Below are 17,900 nucleotides of genomic sequence, written 5' to 3'. Positions count from 1 at the left end.
AACAAGTTTTTGAAACATGTCAATATACATGCCCTACTTTGTATTGAATAAAAGCTGGATTTGTTTCTTAAACCTGTATGTATAGTCGGGCGATCTGAATTCTCACCCCTATTGGAATCTGACATTAAATCCTCCATAATATTAATAGTACACAGCTCCTCAAAAGAAAAAAGGTTATAATTATCTACCCTACCCAAATGTTTGTATGGTAATCAAGGTGCTAAATAATGGATAACAGATAACACCATTATGTTCTACAGAGCTTAGCTGCTATCTGCTGTGTAACCTGAGCCTTTTTTCCTTTGAATGGCTGTCCCCATTGCTACACAGCATCTTGTTAAAATAGTAGTGTTTCTGAAGCAAACATAGCAGTTTTACCAGTGCAGGGCTGCACTGAATTATATTTTTAATTCAAAAAACTTACATTGTTTTGTTGTTACTGTTCCTTTAAAAGCATTAAAGGAAAACTATATCCCCCAAACAATGTGGGTCTCTATAAAAAGATATTGCATAAATCAGCTCATATGTAAAACCCTGCTTCATGTAAATAAACAATTTTCATAATAATATACTTTTCTAGTAGTATGTGCCATTCGGTAACCATAAATAGAAAAATCATACTTGTTAGGTCACATGAGCCAATTAACAGACAGAGGTGTGTCTTTTGCTTCCACACTTCTTCCTGTTACAGTTAGAGTTGAAGTATTTCTGGTCAGGTGATCTCTGAGGCAGCACACAGACCATCACAAAATGGTGGCTCAAGGCAAAAGATGTAAAAGGGCGATATTTACTTAAATATACAGACCAGTTTGGTAAGATTCTTTAATATGCCACTTAATATGATGTAAACTATCTGTTGCTCAAGTGTTTATTTTGGGGGTATAGTTTTCCTTTAACAGAATCAGCCAGGCAGTGTATTCCTTTTTATCTGAAAAAAGTCCCCTGCTTTTTGTCTATAGTGCTATCTAATGTCCTTGAGTGATGTCACTACCTGGGGGAGGAGAGCTCTCTGAAGGGGAAGCAGGAAGTAGGGGAGGCTGTGAGGCTTTTTTGAAGCAAGGAGTTTCTGTGAAAAACTCTGGAGAAAAGCAAGGCTTTGTAAATTGACATATGGATTAACTACCCTAAGTGGGGGTACAATTTTGCTGTAAAGAGCAAGATCTGTGCAGACAGCCGACTGTTCTGGTTAATGAATAAACTCTGTAAGTTACTGTTACTTTTTTTATACTCTGTTATAAGTTACAGTACCTGTCTCTAGAAAGCTCTGTTGTGATTAAAGAAATAAAGTATAAATATATATATATAATTGTCCTGTTAGTACCCGCACTCTTCCTCCAAAGATTAATGATGGGTGCTGTGGTCAAAATGTAATATGCAGCCTTCAAAATGGACCCGCACGCCAAAAGTTCTTTGGGTGGGCATGTTCTATCTTTTTCTGTACAAAACTGTAGTATTTGTATAATATTATTTCTTTTATTATTTATTAATTTAAGGTCAGTTTTATGACAATTGTTAATAGCCAGACATATAAATACCTTATTTTTTATTGATAGTCATATGACATTTCCCTGTGTAAACGGGGCTCTTGGGTAAAGGTGGAAATGTATACAGAATACAGGAAAACTGACTCTTTTGTGATATGTTACAGAGATAACATAACAAGAAAATTAATATAAAAGGATATGAAGCCCAGTCTGGATAAAACTCATTGATGTGTAAGTCTAGTTACATGTGTGATATTTGTAATATGGTCCTCGTGTAACAGGATACATCAGTTACCCAGTAGTATTTTTTTATGAAAATAGACAAGTGATATGCTTTATTTGGAGTGTAATTAGAATTTAGTGAAATGAATCAAGTATAAAAATCCCCTACACCTCGAAAAAATGTAATTGAAGCTCAAGTCATCAGCAAGAAACTTGTTTTGAATTGAACGTCATCCAGAGATCAGTTTTAATAGCATCTTCCTGTAAAATGACAAGCTGAAATAAGTCTCCTTCACAATGATTTATTTTGTGGATTAGCTGCTAGTTGCAAAAAATATCCAGTTTCAATAGCTGTCAACCTTGAAACAACAGCAATGACCCAAGATGCAGGGAAACCATGGCACTCAAATAGGTTAAAGCTAGATAAAATGTCAATTAACTGCAAGTGCATACTATCATATTTTGTTTTTATTTTCTTGTGTGATTGCTCTAATTTTACCTTGCAATTGTTGTGAATGTTTTAATGGTGTACCGTATATACTCGAGTATAAGCCGTCCCGAGTATAAGCCGAGGTACCTAATTTTACCTCCAAAAACTGGGAAAGCTTATTGACTCGAGTATAAGCCGAGGGTGAGAAATGCAGCAGCTTCTGGTAAGTTTCAATCTCGTTTTTGGATGACTATTCTTAGGCGCCGGCTACTATTCTTAGGCGCCGGCGACCGTTTTTGCGCTTGACCCGAGTATAAGCCGAGGTAGAGTTTTTCAGCATATTTTGGGGGCTGAAAAACTCGGCTTATACTCAAGTATATGGTATATCTTGTATGGTGCCTTATAGCAGCCATATCCAAACTCCGGCCCGTGGGCCAGTTGCGGTCCATTTTAAATTTTAGACTGGCCTGCAGCCTTAAACAAGGATTTGCTCATTCAAGGGCAGGCCTGGATAACAATTGGCACCCAACTGCCAGAGGCTGTGCTGTGGATTAGGTGCTAGTTCTCACCAGAGGCTGCCACGGAGCTGAGCGCAACAGAGTCATACTTATGGAATGCGAATTAGGCTGCTAGTGCCTCTGCCTGGCTGTAATCACCCGGGGACGCCGCTACAGTAGTACTGTATTTCAGTAAAAAAGTTGAGAGGTTAAAAGGTTAATAAGGTAAATAAATGAACATTAAATACCGTATATACTCGAGTATAAGCCGATCCGAGTATAAGCCGAGGTACCTAATTTTACCTACGAAAACTGGGAAAACTTATTGACTCTAGTATAAGCCTAGACACAACTACAGCCCTGTCTCCCAGCAGCGCACCTTCCGCCAAAGAGACTCCCCCAGCGATCGACCGGACTTCTTTGCAAAGTTGATGGTGACAGAGAATTGTGCAGAGAGTGCTGTGTGTCATAAAACCATCACTGATCTTTCGTATAACCAACAGATGGCGCTGTGTGATATTGCCATCACTGTTAATCCTTTATTCAACCAACAGATGGCGCTGTATGATATTGCAGTTACTGTTATTCTTTGATATAACCAACAGAGGGCACTGTGTGATATTGCAGTCACTGTTATTCTTTCATATAACCAACAGATGGCGCTGTGTGATATTGCAGTCACTGTTATTCTTTGATACAACCAACAGATGGCGCTGTGTGATATTGCAGTCACTGTTATTCTTTGATACAACCAACAGATGGCGCTGTGTGATATTGCAGTCACTGTTATTCTTTGATACAACCAACAGATGGCGCTGTGTGATATTGCAGTCACTGTTATTCTTTGATACAACCAACAGATGGCGCTGTGTGATATTGCAGTCACTGTTATTCTTTGATACAACCAACAGATGGCGCTGTGTGATATTGCAGTCACTGTTATTCTTTGATATAACCAACAGAGGGCGCACTGTTATTCTTTCATAAAACCAACAGAGGGTATTGTGGGATATTGCAGTCTCTCCCCAAGTGAACTGTTGGTATAGGAATGATTAAAAGTGACTGCAATATCGGCAACTGCCCGCTGACCCGAGTATAAGCCGAGGTAGACTTTTTCAGCACATTTTGGATGCTGAAAAACTCGGCTTATACTCGAGTATATACGGTAAGTAGAAGTTGTGGGCCCTATGGCCCAATTTTGTTGGGATTATTATCTTTTCATATACAGCCAACTGCTCATTATTAGAAGGATAGTTAATCTATAATTGAATTTGCTTGAACAAATTTGTTATAAAATGTCCTTTTCGTGTGAACTTTTTAGTTTGTCTACTTTTTTTTAAATCAATTTTTCATTATCAGTCATTGGATCAAAGCAGTACCCAGCACTCTCCCTGTCTATCTAAGAAGCTGTTTGAGCATCAAGTCTGGGCACCATGCTTGGCAGCGTTCTATGAAAAACAGTTTAGCACAGTGGATGGTACTTCTTTAACAAGGTCGGGCAATGTATATGTTATTGCAGAGCTAAAAACACCTTAAACCCAATGTACTTTCACTTTCCCATTGCTGAGAAAAACACATTTTTTATGCAAGAAAAAATGCTGAAAAATAACGCCATTAGTATATGCCTCTTGCCTTTCACATCAATCAGTCCGCTAACAGCACTCCTTAGCACTGTCCCTGTATCTAAGAACTGTTCGGGCACCATGTTTGCCAATGCGGGAGCCTATTTTATTATGAAAAACAATTGTGGTATAGTGTAAACAGCTTTTTTTTAACAAGGTTGGGCAGTGTATATGATATTGCAGAACTAAAAAAACACCTTAACCCCTATGTGATTTCCCTTTCCCATTGACTTCAATGTGTGCAGTAAATTTTTGGTGAAACATTACCGTGAATTTTTTCGCTTATTTGGTACAGTTCTACTTCTACTGTTCTCTATATTTAATGTCTAGAAATCTCGCTCCTTTTTATGATCTCATTTTTTTGTGCACTTTACTTTGTCTGCTTCATACTTTATTTTCCCTTAAACCTTTGCCTTTACTTTCTCCCTTGCTCTTAAGATCTGTGGTAAGCTGTAAAGGAAATAAATACTGTAGGTTTGTAGGTTAAAATATGAATCTTCCTCTACACTCTGCCATACAACTGAGCTCTGACCTTAAGAGCAGGTTGAATTGAGCAAAAGGTCCTGTGCCTCTATTGTCTTCCACTTTTCCATTATGCACTTTTCCCTTTTACCACTTTTGTGTTATCTAGTTCTTTATTCTTCCTCTTTCCAATCAGTGTTTTCCCCCGTCTTCTTTTTCTGCCAAGTTTATATTTTAAATTCATCTTCGCTCAACACCCTCTCTATCAAATTGTTTGTTCTACCTGGTTTTCTTTTGTTACATAGTTACATAGCAACATAGTTAAGTTGGGTTAAAAAAAGATCAAAATCCATAAAATTCAACCCCTCCAAATGAATATCAGCGCACATACATACACACTCTCAGTCCGACCTCAGCATACCCTCACATAAAAAAAATATACCTATATCTATACTAATTGTAGATTTTAGTATCACTATAGCCTATGATATTATGCTTGTCCAAGAAATCATCCAAGCCCCTCTTAAAAGCATTAGCAGAATCTGCCATCACAACATCAACCAGCAGGGCATTTCACCAACTCACTGCTCTGACTCTGCTTCAAATGAAAGTTCTGTTCCTCTAGAGGGGTAGCCTCTGGTGCAGCAATTCTCTTTATGAGACAAAAGGGTCCCCTGCTGCCTCACTATGATGCCCTCTAATGTGCTTGTAAAGAGTAATTATGTCCCCTCACAAGGGTTTTTTTTTTTTCAGAGAAAAAGCCCAAACTTGACAGTCCACTCTCATAATTTAAATTTTCCATCCCCCTAACCAGTTTAGTTGCACGTTGCTGAAAACTCTCCAGGTCATTAATATCCTTCGTAAGGACTGGAGCCCAAAACTGCATACTACAGATGAGGCCTTACCATGGTCCTATAAAGAGGCAAAATTATGTTTGCTCTCCACTTCCCATCTAATTTTGTATGCTGCTCCTTTTTCTTCATCCCCAGCTCTTTTGCTATTATTTTGCTATTATTCTAGTGTGCTCCTTAATACCTTCCACATGCCAATAAAACTTTTTACGGCTTCTGATTATGACTGCACACTTCACTAAATACATTACTGAGCATTGTGGAAGACTGGACGATGATCTGAAGTGGGGTCAAAGTTTGATCCCCTGCAGACCATATCACCCCTTTATGGTGCTCAAAGGGGTGTAAATGTTGAACTTCAGTATTTGCTCTTACCCAAAAGAAAGTGAGCCCTTATGTTGAAGATCTTCTGGGTGAATAGGACAGAACATTTTTTTTTATTCTTAACGGGATTCTGTCACAATTTCTATGGTGTCGTTTTTATTTCTAAATTACACTGTTTACACTGCAAATAATTCTCTCTACCATTTAAAATTTCATTCCTGAACCACCAAGTGTATTTTTTTTTAATTTATAACATTGGTGTGTAGGCAGCCATCTTAGGTCATTTTGCCTGGTCATGTGCTTTCAGAAAGAGCCAACACTTAAGAATGGAACTGCTTTCTGACAGGCTGTTGTTTCTCCTACTCAATGTAACTGAATGTGTTGCAGTGGGACCTGGATTTTTACTATTTAGTGTGTTCTAATATATATCAGGGAACTGTTATTTTGTGTCAGGGATCTGTTATCTGGTTACCTTCCAATCGTTCAGTTGTTAGGCTGCTGGGGGGGCAGGGAGGGGTGATATCACTCCAACTTGCAGTAGAGCAGTAAAGAGTGACTGGGGGCAGCTGGGAAACTAACAATATGTCTAGCCCCATGTCAGATTTCAAAATTAAATATAAACAAATCTGTTTGCTCTTTTACAAAACTGATTTCAGTGCAGAAGTCTGCTGAAGTAGCACTATGAAATGATGTGTTTTGAAAAAACATGTTTTCCCATGACAGTATCCCTTTAATATAACATCTACATAAATTAAAAAAAAAATAGAAATAAATATAGTGTTCTGGGTCAGTAGTAATGTCAACTAGTAAACAATTTATGGTTCATTTACCAAAGGTAGGTGATCTTATATAAGACTGCACTGCACCAATATGGTGGTTGTGTTTATTGTGGAACAGCACCAACCATTGCATTTTATCAGATGTTTATTTACTGTATGTTCTAGTGAATGTAATATGTGTTCTAGCTGTTGTAGAATTTCATGAATCAGAGAACACTTGAAAAAAAAAAAGTTTATTTGACACCAGCTCCATAAATTCTGAACTCAGAGGGGGTTATTTACTAAAACTTGAAAACTTGAATTAATCTTCAAAGTAGATCAATCTTCCATTCATGAATTGAACTCATCCATACATGATGAAGTCAAATGCTGTTGACTGCACCCTCACAGTTATGTATAAAACCTTTCACATAGTAAAATTTGATATCTCATGCAGAGGGGAGAAAAGGTAGTCAAGAGTAAACTACCCTAATCACCTTTCCAGTAAATAGAGATATAGTGAATTACTTACAGTACATGCTGCTTTTTCAATTTCAACAAAATTTGTAGAGCCAAATACTTAAATGCACTGTCATTTTATATGCAGGAAGCAAGCCAATGTGTAAATGAGATAATCCCACAGTTTCGTGTCAGAGATGAAGTTGCTATTGAGGCTTGATTAGCTTGTTATAGATAATGACATCACAGGCTCAAGAGAAAATATCATGAAGCAATTATATTTTTCACTTGTATCTGACATGTTAACCAGAAGATGGTTCATTTTTCAAGCTAATTCATTATTTGTTCAATTGATGGATTTATTCTAAGTACTTTTAATACTGTTCCCGTTGTAAAAGATATATTACTGCAATTATCAGGAAATGTGTCTTTGCTACCTATATCCAATTAGATATTTGAATGGAATAGAAATTGTGATTCTTATAAAGATAAAAGGATTTTTTAAGTAGTTCTGTGGCTGTGTCTTAATTATTAATCACCAAATGTAAATGCGGATAAAATTAAGGAATGTGAAACTGCAGTGAAGTGAGTTTTGCAACTTTCTTTGAAATAAGTAAGTAGATTCCAAGAGCAATTATTAGACATTTCTAAATATTTCTCAAAGCATTGCCAAGGGTAATGTACTAGTCCAATGTATCTTGCATTGGGTTTCACTGTAAGAACATACATCTGCCAGATTTTTAAGATAAATTAAATCTACACATCAAGGGGGCAGATTTATTAAGGTTCGAGTTGTGTTTTTGTATTTTTTGGTCAAAATTCTCATTTTTTAGGTTAAAAACCCCCAGATTTATTATATCCTGACCCTGGAAATAGCTAGAAAATACACCCTCTAAAATCTGTTGAGGTCATGTAGAACTAAATGGCAGAAGTCCCTTGAACCATTGGAAGATGTTAACAGCCTGCAGGATGTTTGAGTTTTTTGGAGGATTTTGCCAAAAACTCGAATAATTCGAGCAATTCAAGTTTTTTTTCCACGGAAAACTCAAGTCGAGTTTTTGAATTCCGGGACTCGAACTCACAGAATTGAGGTTTTCCCATTCAAGTTTTTTCTTAATTAAGATACAATTCAAGTTCTGAGCTCATTTTAGTTCATTCGAGTTCATTTGAGGTATAAAAAACTCTAAGGGGGTTATTTATCAAGGTCCGAATTTATCTCAATATCGGCTGCTACAAACTCCGATCTAAGCCGCTCTGGTTTTTAACGCTTATTTATCAAATTATCCCAAAAATCACCTATGAGGGAAAAGCTCAGATTTTCACGATTTTTTCATCTGGAAACTCCGAAAACATTGTGAAATTGCCCAAAACCCCTCACACAACCAAAAATCAATGGGACTGTTCCAATTGACTTTAATTCAACCTCAACAGGTTTGAGATGCCATGTTTTTATATTCAGGCTTTTTAGCCCTCGGGGTTTAATAAATTCCAAAAAAAAATATGATTTTTTTAAAAGCCTATTATAACACAAAAAAAATCACAATTTCTGAGAATTTCGGATATTCGGAGCTTAGTAAATAACCCCTAACACTCAACCTTTTATAGAAAAAAAAACATATTATCAAATAAATTATGATAATAAGCCACAGTGCACCTTTATGCCAACAATAAGCTCCACTCATTTAAGATAATGGTAAAGTAACATCATAAAGTCAATATGTAAAACCTTTACTAGATGTGTACTATCAGGTGACTGTTGACTTAATCATTTTAAATGTTCCTATCGTGTACCTTAATGAATTGCTAATTTCTTTAGCCAATAGTCTAGTCAAAAGCATGACTGAGGTTGTGAAGCTTTTGTACAATAATATCATTAAAGGTCATTAAAGGGGATATAAATGCAAAAAAATAAAATCCCATTTTTACATTGTTTAATGAAAAAGAAATCTATCTCCAGCATACTTTAATTAAAAAATGTACCATTTTTATAATAAACCTGACAGTATGCTGTGAAATTCACCCTTCGTTTTACTTGCTCTGACAGCTGCAGATAGGAAACTTCAGACGGTCTGTAACTGTGTCAGGGAGCCGGGAGCTCCCTCCAGGGAGGTAGTCAGGATCGAGGAGGAAGCCCTCTTGAGGGAACAAGGTCGCGGTGTCCAAAGGGTTAAACAAAGGAGTAGTCAGAATCCAGGCAAGAGTTTCACGGGCAGGCAGATAACAGCAAAGTCCAGGCAAAAGGGTCAGGGTAACAATCAGGAACAAGAATATAGCAATATCAAATGACAGGGAACCCAGGATACACATAGGCAATGTTTCCTATACTTGGGCGCCATTCTGGCGTCTAGGTTGCGTTTTTATTTTGAATTTGGCGCCTTTGTGACGTCACCGACGTCCTGACGCTGGCGTCGATGCACTGGCGTGTTTGCGCCGGCGCCGCTACCCACGTGGCGGCCATGGGCGCCGCCATTTTGGGAGCGCCGCCGGAAAGGATAGACGCGCCGCCCGGAGCTCCTGGAACTGCTCCGGGCGGCGTTCGTGACAGTACCCCCCCCACGGGGGGCCACTGGACCACCAAGACTGGGCTTCTGGGGAAACTTAGAGTGGAAATCCTTCACCAGACGAGGAGCGTGCACACCAGAGTGTCCTTCCCAGGAGCATTCTTCAGGGCCAAAGCCCTTCCACTTGATGAGGTATTGGAGAGAGCCCCTGGAAATTCTGGAGTCAAGGATCTTTTCTACCTCATATTCTTGTTGACCATCCACAGAGATAGTAGGAGGAGGAGACTGGTTCACAGAAAAGCGGTTGGAGGTAGCGGGTTTCACCAAAGAGACATGAAATTCGCATCTCAGGGGGAAGCTGAAGTCTGACAGCCACAGGATTGATCACCTCCGAGATGGAGAATGGACCCACAAACTTCGGACCCAACTTAGGAGATGGCACCTTCAACCGAATGTTCCTGGAAGACAACCAGACTTTATCACCAACCTTGTAGGGAGGAGAGGGTCTACGTCTACGATCTGCAAACGTCTTATGAACCAGAGCGCTCTTCTCCAAGTTCGACTTGGTTGCAGCCCAAATAGCAGACATGTGGGCTGCATGGTCATCAGCAGCCGGAACGTCAGACAACACAAAGTCCTGGGGGAAGGCTTGAGGATGCTGACCATACACCGACATGAACGGAGACCTTCCAGTGGAAGTGTGGCAGGCATTGTTATGAGCGAATTCCGCCCACGGGAGGAGATCAGACCAATCATCTTGGCAAAGGGACACATGGTTCCTCAAGAACTGCTCCAGGGCTTGGTTCACACGTTCAGCTGCCCCATTTGTCTGGGGATGATAAGCGGAGGAAAACTGGAGAGTAATACCTAGAACTTTGCACAGGGAACGCCAAAATTTAGCTGTAAACTGGGAACCTCTATCAGAGACAACTTCCACAGGAAAACCATGCAGGCGGAAAATATACTGGATGAAGAGCTGAGACAACTCCACAGCAGAGGGAAGCTTCCGCAGGTGAATGAAATGGGCCATCTTGCTAAAGCGGTCAATCACAACCCAGATCACAGTGTTTCCACTAGAGGGGGGAAGTTCAACAATAAAGTCCATTGCTAAATGAGTCCATGGACGAGATGGGATAGGCAATGGTTGTAATAACCCACTGGGGCGAGAATGGCTAGGTTTGGATGTAGCACAAACGGTACAAGCAGCAACAAAGTCTTTGACATCTTTTCGGATAGTCGGCCACCAGACTAAACGTCGAAGGAGTTCAAGAGTCTTTTCAGGACCAGAATGTCCTGCTTGCTTGGAACAATGGGTCTGTTGAAGAATGGGCAGACGTAACTCGGAGGGAACAAACGCCATCCCAATGGGGGTATCAGGAGGAGCAGAAGATTGACCAGCCAGAATTTGATCAGTGAATTGAGGGTACAAGGAAGCGATGATCTTGACAGGAGGAATAATAGGCTCTTGTCTTTCAGGAGTACGATCCACTGGAGTGAAACTTCGAGACATAGCATCGGCTTTCCGATTCTTGGAGCCAGGGCGAAAAGTCAAGACAAAGTTGAAGCGGGAGAAGAACAGGGCCCACCTGGCCTGACGAGGATTCAGTCTCTTGAGAGAATGTATGAACTCCAAGTTCTTATGATCAGTGTAAATCGTGACCGGGATTGAAGAACCCTCTCGGATGTGACGCCACTCTTCGAGAGCAAGTTTGACTGCCAGAAGTTCTCGATTCCCTACATCGTAATTCTGTTCTGCAGGGGAAAACTTTCTGGAGAAAAAGGCACAGGGGTGCAATTTCCCATCGGCAGAATGTCTCTGGGATAGAATAGCCCCAGCACCTACTTCAGATGCATCCACCTCAATGCAAAAGGGTAACTTAGGATCCGGATGACGGAGGACTGGGGCAGAAGAAAATGCGTCTTTTAGGGACTGAAAAGCTTCTATAGCAACTGGAGGCCAGGACCTGGGATTACCCCCTTTTCGGATGAGAGTAAGGATAGGTGCAATACCTGAAGAAAACCCCCTGATGAATTGCCGGTAGTAGTTGGCAAATCCGATGAACCTTTGAATAGCCTTGGTGCTCAAGGGAAGGGGCCACTCTTGGATTGCTGACACCTTAGCGGGATCCATCTCGAAACCTTCTGGGGAGATGATATAACCCAAGAAAGGAATCTTAGACACCTCAAAGACACATTTCTCCAACTTGGCGAAGAGAGAGTTCTTCCTCAAATGAGAGAGCACTTCTTTAACCTGGGAGCGATGAGATTCAAGGTCTTTCGAGAAGATTAGGATGTCATCCAGGTACACGACCACAGACTTTCCCAAGAGATCCCGGAAAATGTCTTTCACGAGCTCCTGAAAGACAGCGGGGGCATTACAGAGGCCAAAGGGCATCACGAGATATTCATAGTGCCCATCCCGAGTGTTGAATGCCGTCTTCCATTCGTCCCCTTCACGGATGCGGATGAGGTTGTATGCCCCACGGAGATCTAATTTAGTGAAAACCTTAGCCCCTTTCAATTGGTCAAAGAGTTCAGCAATCAAAGGCAAGGGGTACCGGTTTTTAACAGTGATCTTATTAAGGCCCCGGTAGTCAATGCAAGGACGTAGGCCTCCATTCTTCTTATCCACGAAGAAGAAACCTGCCCCGGCAGGAGAAGTAGAGGGGCGGATAAACCCCCGCTGGAGATTTTCCTGAATATAGTCTTTCATAGCGGAAGTCTCAGCCGGAGAAAGAGGATAGGTGCGACCCCTAGGGGGCATGGTTCCTGGCAGGAGGTCGACAGGACAATCGTATGGTCGATGTGGAGGAAGGAATTCTGCGGATTTCTTACAGAATACATCAGAGAATTCCCTGTAGAAGGAGGGTAGAGTCTTCAGATCAGACATAGAGATATTCACCCTCTGGAGGGGTTCAGCAGGAAGACAATGCTGCTGGCAAAATGGGCTCCAACGGGCTGCGGACCAATCAATGGTGGGATTATGCAGGCGCAGCCAAGGGAGACCCAAAACAACAGGAACGGATGGGCAGGAAATATTTAGGAACGATAGTCTTTCTTTATGCAGCGTCCCAACCTGCACAGGCAATTCCCCAGTCGTCTTAGAGATAAATTCAGCCTCCAGGGGTCTGTCGTCAATGGCAGTGACACGAAGCGGAGTGGACAATGGGAATAAGGGAACTTCCATGTGTTTGGCGAAAAGAGCATCCATGAAGTTCCCAGCAGCTCCAGAGTCAATGAAAGCTGAGCCAACAATGGTCTTAGTGGCTAGGCGAATCTGTAAAGGAAGGAGAAACCTGTGAGTGTTCTCCTGAGACTTCGGAGTAGTGCCCCCTACATGAGTTACCCTAGATATACCTCGGGGAACAGAACTCGTGGGCTTCACCGGACAAGAGTTCGCAAAATGAGACTGTCCGCCACAATACAGACATAAGCCAGCCATTCGTCTACGGAGTCTTTCTTGTTCGGAGAGACGAGCCCTTCCAACTTGCATCGGTTCCTCCGGAGGAGAAGGAGAAGCTTGAGCAGCTGGAGTTTTTCAAGAGAGGTCTCTGGAAGCGAGGTGCCAACAAGAGTTGAAATCGTTTACAACGCTCCCTCTCTACTTGATGCTCTCTGAGACGAGTGTCCACCTTAATGGATAGTGCAATCAGATCTTCCAGCAGATCAGGGAACTCCCTGGAGACAAGATCATCTTTAATGCGAATAGACAGACCTTGATAGAATACGGCCTTATAGGCATCGTCATTCCAGGAAGTCTTAGCCATCAAAGTTCTAAAGTCAATAGCATAGTCACTGACACTGTGGTTTCCCTGTCGAAGTTGCAGAAGATGAGAAGGGGCATTTGTAACCCGACCCGGGGCATCAAACACCGTACGAAATGCTTGAAGAAAAGCCTTGGCATCAAAAGTCAGTGGAGAATTCTTCTCCCAAAGAGATGTTGCCCACTCAAGCGGTTTGCCCACCAAACGAGACTTCACATACCCCACCTTGGAACGTTCATTGGGGAAGTGCGAGGGTTGAAACTCGAACTGGATCTGGCACTGTGTAGCGGAACCTCTGCAGGCCTGTGGGTCCCCACTGAAGCGAGGAGAAGGCGGAATACGAGGCTCACCAGACGAGAAACCTGTGCTAGATGAGACGTCCGCCATGGGAGTATTTACAGCCGCTTGGGAAGCAGGAGGCGCTGGAGGCACTCGGGAGAGAAGGGTATCGAGTGCCTGTCCTATGCGGTACTGCTGGGCTTCATATTCCTCCATGCGGGATGCCAGTCCGCGGAGCACTCGTCCGACATCAGGCGTAGCTTCCTCAGTAGGATCCATGGCCCAAGTATAATGTCAGGGAGCCGGGAGCTCCCTCCAGGGAGGTAGTCAGGATCGAGGAGGAAGCCCTCTTGAGGGAACAAGGTCGCGGTGTCCAAAGGGTTAAACAAAGGAGTAGTCAGAATCCAGGCAAGAGTTTCACGGGCAGGCAGATAACAGCAAAGTCCAAAGTCCAGGCAAAATGGTCAGGATAACAATCAGGAACAAGAATATAGCAATATCAAATGTCAGGGAACCCAGGATACACATAGGCAATGTTTCCTATACTTGGACGCCATTCTGGCGTCTAGGTTGCGTTTTTATTTTGAATTTGGCGCCTTTGTGACGTCACCGACATCCTGACGCTGGCGTCGATGCGCTGGCGTGTTTGCGCCGGCGCCGCTACCCACGTGGCGGCCATGGGCGCCGCCATTTTGGGAGCGACGCCGGAAAGGATAGACGCGCCGCCCGGAGCTCCTGGAACTGCTCCGGGCGGCGTTCGTGACAGTCTGCTCTGCAGGGAAACAATCATACTTTTAAACTGCAGGGGGACCCCCCCAACCTTACTTCCCTAACCCTGAGCAGCTTTGTTTGTTTCCTTGTAAAGTAGCTGGCGACTGTGCAGAGATTTGTATTCACAGACTCAGTGCAGTCTGCATATTCTGATTATTAATCAGTCTTGCTGTATTGGCTTCTATGGCAGATATTATTTGCCTTGTGTTTTTTTGATAATTTATGATGATCCCTAAGCTTAACCTCCCAACTGAAGCCCGGACCACACTGAGCATGTGCATAGTCTTGGTCTTGCAAAGATGTTTAACAAAGTTACAAGATAACAGCCCCTGCGGCCAACTTTGAAAACATAAATCATTTGTTTAATTAGGTTTCTGGTGCAGTAAGTTCAAGTTTATGTTTACTATACAAAATACAGCATTTCTAGCATTATTCTATTTTACACTTTAGTTCCCCTTTAAAGGTCCCTGAATAGGCCTTGTGCAGAACATACAGTACTTTTTTCCTATTGATATAATCACACATAATTTATTTTGTTGTTTAGCTAAACAGGTTTCCATGCTTGGTCCTTGCAAGTTAGATAATTACCAGTGCACAAATAAACCCCATGCAGAATAAACGTCTGCTTACAAAACAGATACAACAAAGGGGGAAGGGAGGACATTATCTTCCTGACAAGTACCAAACGTGGAGCATCTTCAATATCCTTGTTTGCCCAGTTTAGCTCAAGAAATAACAAAACCCAAGGTGGCAGATTTACTAAAGGGCGAAGTGACTGCAGCGAAAATTCGCCAGCACAATGTCATTTCATTAGTTCGCCGATTTACTAACAAGCGAAGGAGATAGACTCTAGTGGTAATTCGCTCCCTTACGCCTGGCGAAGTGCAATAGAGTAGATAGGACTTCAAAAAATAGTTCAACATTTTTCTAAGTCCCAAAAAACAATGGCAACTTTTCATTTTTCAGGGTGATAGGCAAAAGATCGTAATTTTTTTTCTGGGTTTACCGGCTTCCCCCCTACATTTCCTAACATATGGCACTTAAACTATATACAGAGCACATGTGTAGGGCAATATAACAACTCTATTTTATTTTATTAAAGTATTCTGGGCTTGTGTAGTGTAATGTATTGGCTGCAACATATACTTCCATTCAACTTTAGCTTCCAGTCGTATTCAAATTAGCCAATGCTAGCGCAACTTCGATTCGCTTGCCACAGTAACACTAGTGCTACTTCGCCAGCGTTCGGTGCCCTGGACGCTACTTTGGATTTTAGTGAATTAGCGTTGTCCTGGCGAATTTACGCCTGGCGAAGTGTTGCGAAGTGAGTGAAGTAGACGCTAGTGCAAATTCAGCACATAGTGAATCTGCCCCATAGCTTTTTTCAAAATTCAAACAATATACAAAAGTATGTTCAGTACAAGCAGTATTTTTAAGGCGCTTTTTTAAGATATCCATGATGTCAGAAATTAGACCATAAGAAATTACATGAAAATTTGTGCAGCTCCTATTTTTCTACAAAGAAATTGGCTTATAGTTGATGCAGGGACATAACAATTACTGGACACTTAAACGTTTGCTACAGTCAAACTATGCTATCCTATCTTAACCCCCTCCAAATCAAAAAAAACGATTGGTTCCTACTTCTTCACAGCTTGTCTCACAATTTGGCATCCACTAGTTTTCATAAACCACTGCATGGACTTGTTGAAGTGTATACAGACAATGGCACATTATTAATAGCAGAACAAATACATATTTTCTTTCCTTAATCAGCAACAATGTGTTTTGAGCTGTTTAGCAGGACTACATCAGAGACATTGATTATACCCACCATTTTTTAATAGAGCATAATAGTAATAGTATTTTTAATAAACCATGGTAGGTACAGGACTTTTTCTAATTTCTCACATACTCGTTAATCCACAATGATCATTCCAAGTTGATCTGCCTACACATTGTAGTTTACAAGGGCATTCCAATATATTAATCCATTTTTTTGGTTTACATAATAGGTTGTGACCGTGTTACAAATGGCTGACTCCAGACCTTAGTGAAGAGAGGCCTCTTACTTGTCTGATTTGTTGAAATGTTTTTTCATGATACCTTGGCCTGTTTTATTAACTCTGTCAGGCCTGTTTTATTAAGACCATCTCCAATAGACTCCATTTTACTGTTTCATGATAGTAGCATGATCCATGTTGAAGATCATTTTTTATTTTAAGTATGATCCCAGTCTTTTATATTTTTATTGTTTTCCATGTTCATGTTTTTCTTTTATTTCCTTTTTATAATTATCTCATTTTACTAAGATTATTACAATATTACTCTTCCTTAATCTTTCCTTTTGGGGCAATGTGTATATGTTTTTTTCTTAAATCCTATTTCTCTCTCTCCAAGTGCTCAGGGAGAATTCTCCATCTCTCTAGATCCTAAAACAGTTAAATTACTGTACTGGGAGTGTGTGTTCCCTGTGCAGAAGCCTTCTGGTTAGAGAGGCCTCTTGCACATGGAATTTAGTCCTCCCTTGCAATGATATTTTATTATTGTAGCAGATTCAAAAGAAAATGAGGATTGTAAAATATTTTATTCTCAAAAACAGTTGATTTAATACATTTGGATTGCCATGGTGCTGAGGGGTACACTTTCTGCATTTTTAACTTTATATTGGTCTATAATCTCTCTTAAGGTTTTTTTACATAGTTGTAGTTCTTTTTTTTTACATAGTTGTAGGCTCTCAATCAACCTAACAGCTAAAAACAACAATAGCAGCAATTTGAATGTGCTAGATAAAAATGATAAGTTAAGAGTTCACTTGTCATTATTAAGAGGTAATTTCCTTGGTCTCACAAACTGATTCTGGAATAGGTTAGCACATTGGAATTCCCGGTTTCTAAACAGCATGGGTACGGCAACACCTAAGCTGAAGGAGCACACTAAAAAACATTTAATATTTCACACCTATAGGAAAAAAGATGTGAAACAGATTTTAAAACAAGGCAACATCAGTCTGATTCTTTATAGTAATTCTAAGACATATTTTTTCTGACATAGACCTTATCACTATCTTATTCACCACCATTTGGTGAATGTCCAAACCATATGTTTAATCTGAGGCATAAATCTACAAAAAAAAATGGCTACCCTTTTACCTTTCAGTACAGATTCATCACAAGAATAATGCTTCACTGTGAGCAGCAATGCGTGAATAATATCTGCTTTTTAACATCTCTCAGAAAATCCCTAAATTAATTAATTGCATTGAAATATTATATGGAAACCTGCTGTTCCAAAATACTGCAGATAATTTTAATTTATATGACTTCAGACTGTTAGTACAAATTACTGGTGTATAGTCTTTTCATATTATGCTAACACTGCAGTATTCATTTGTCTCTAGATGTTAGTTTAATGCAGGATTCTGAAAGGATTTTTATTTGCAAGGTACTGGATGTACTTTTCTAGCTGTTCTGGGA

Source organism: Xenopus laevis, chromosome 8L (assembly GCF_017654675.1).
Source record: "Xenopus laevis strain J_2021 chromosome 8L, Xenopus_laevis_v10.1, whole genome shotgun sequence".
Classification (NCBI taxonomy): domain Eukaryota; kingdom Metazoa; phylum Chordata; class Amphibia; order Anura; family Pipidae; genus Xenopus; species Xenopus laevis.
This window is presented reverse-complemented; position numbering follows the sequence as displayed.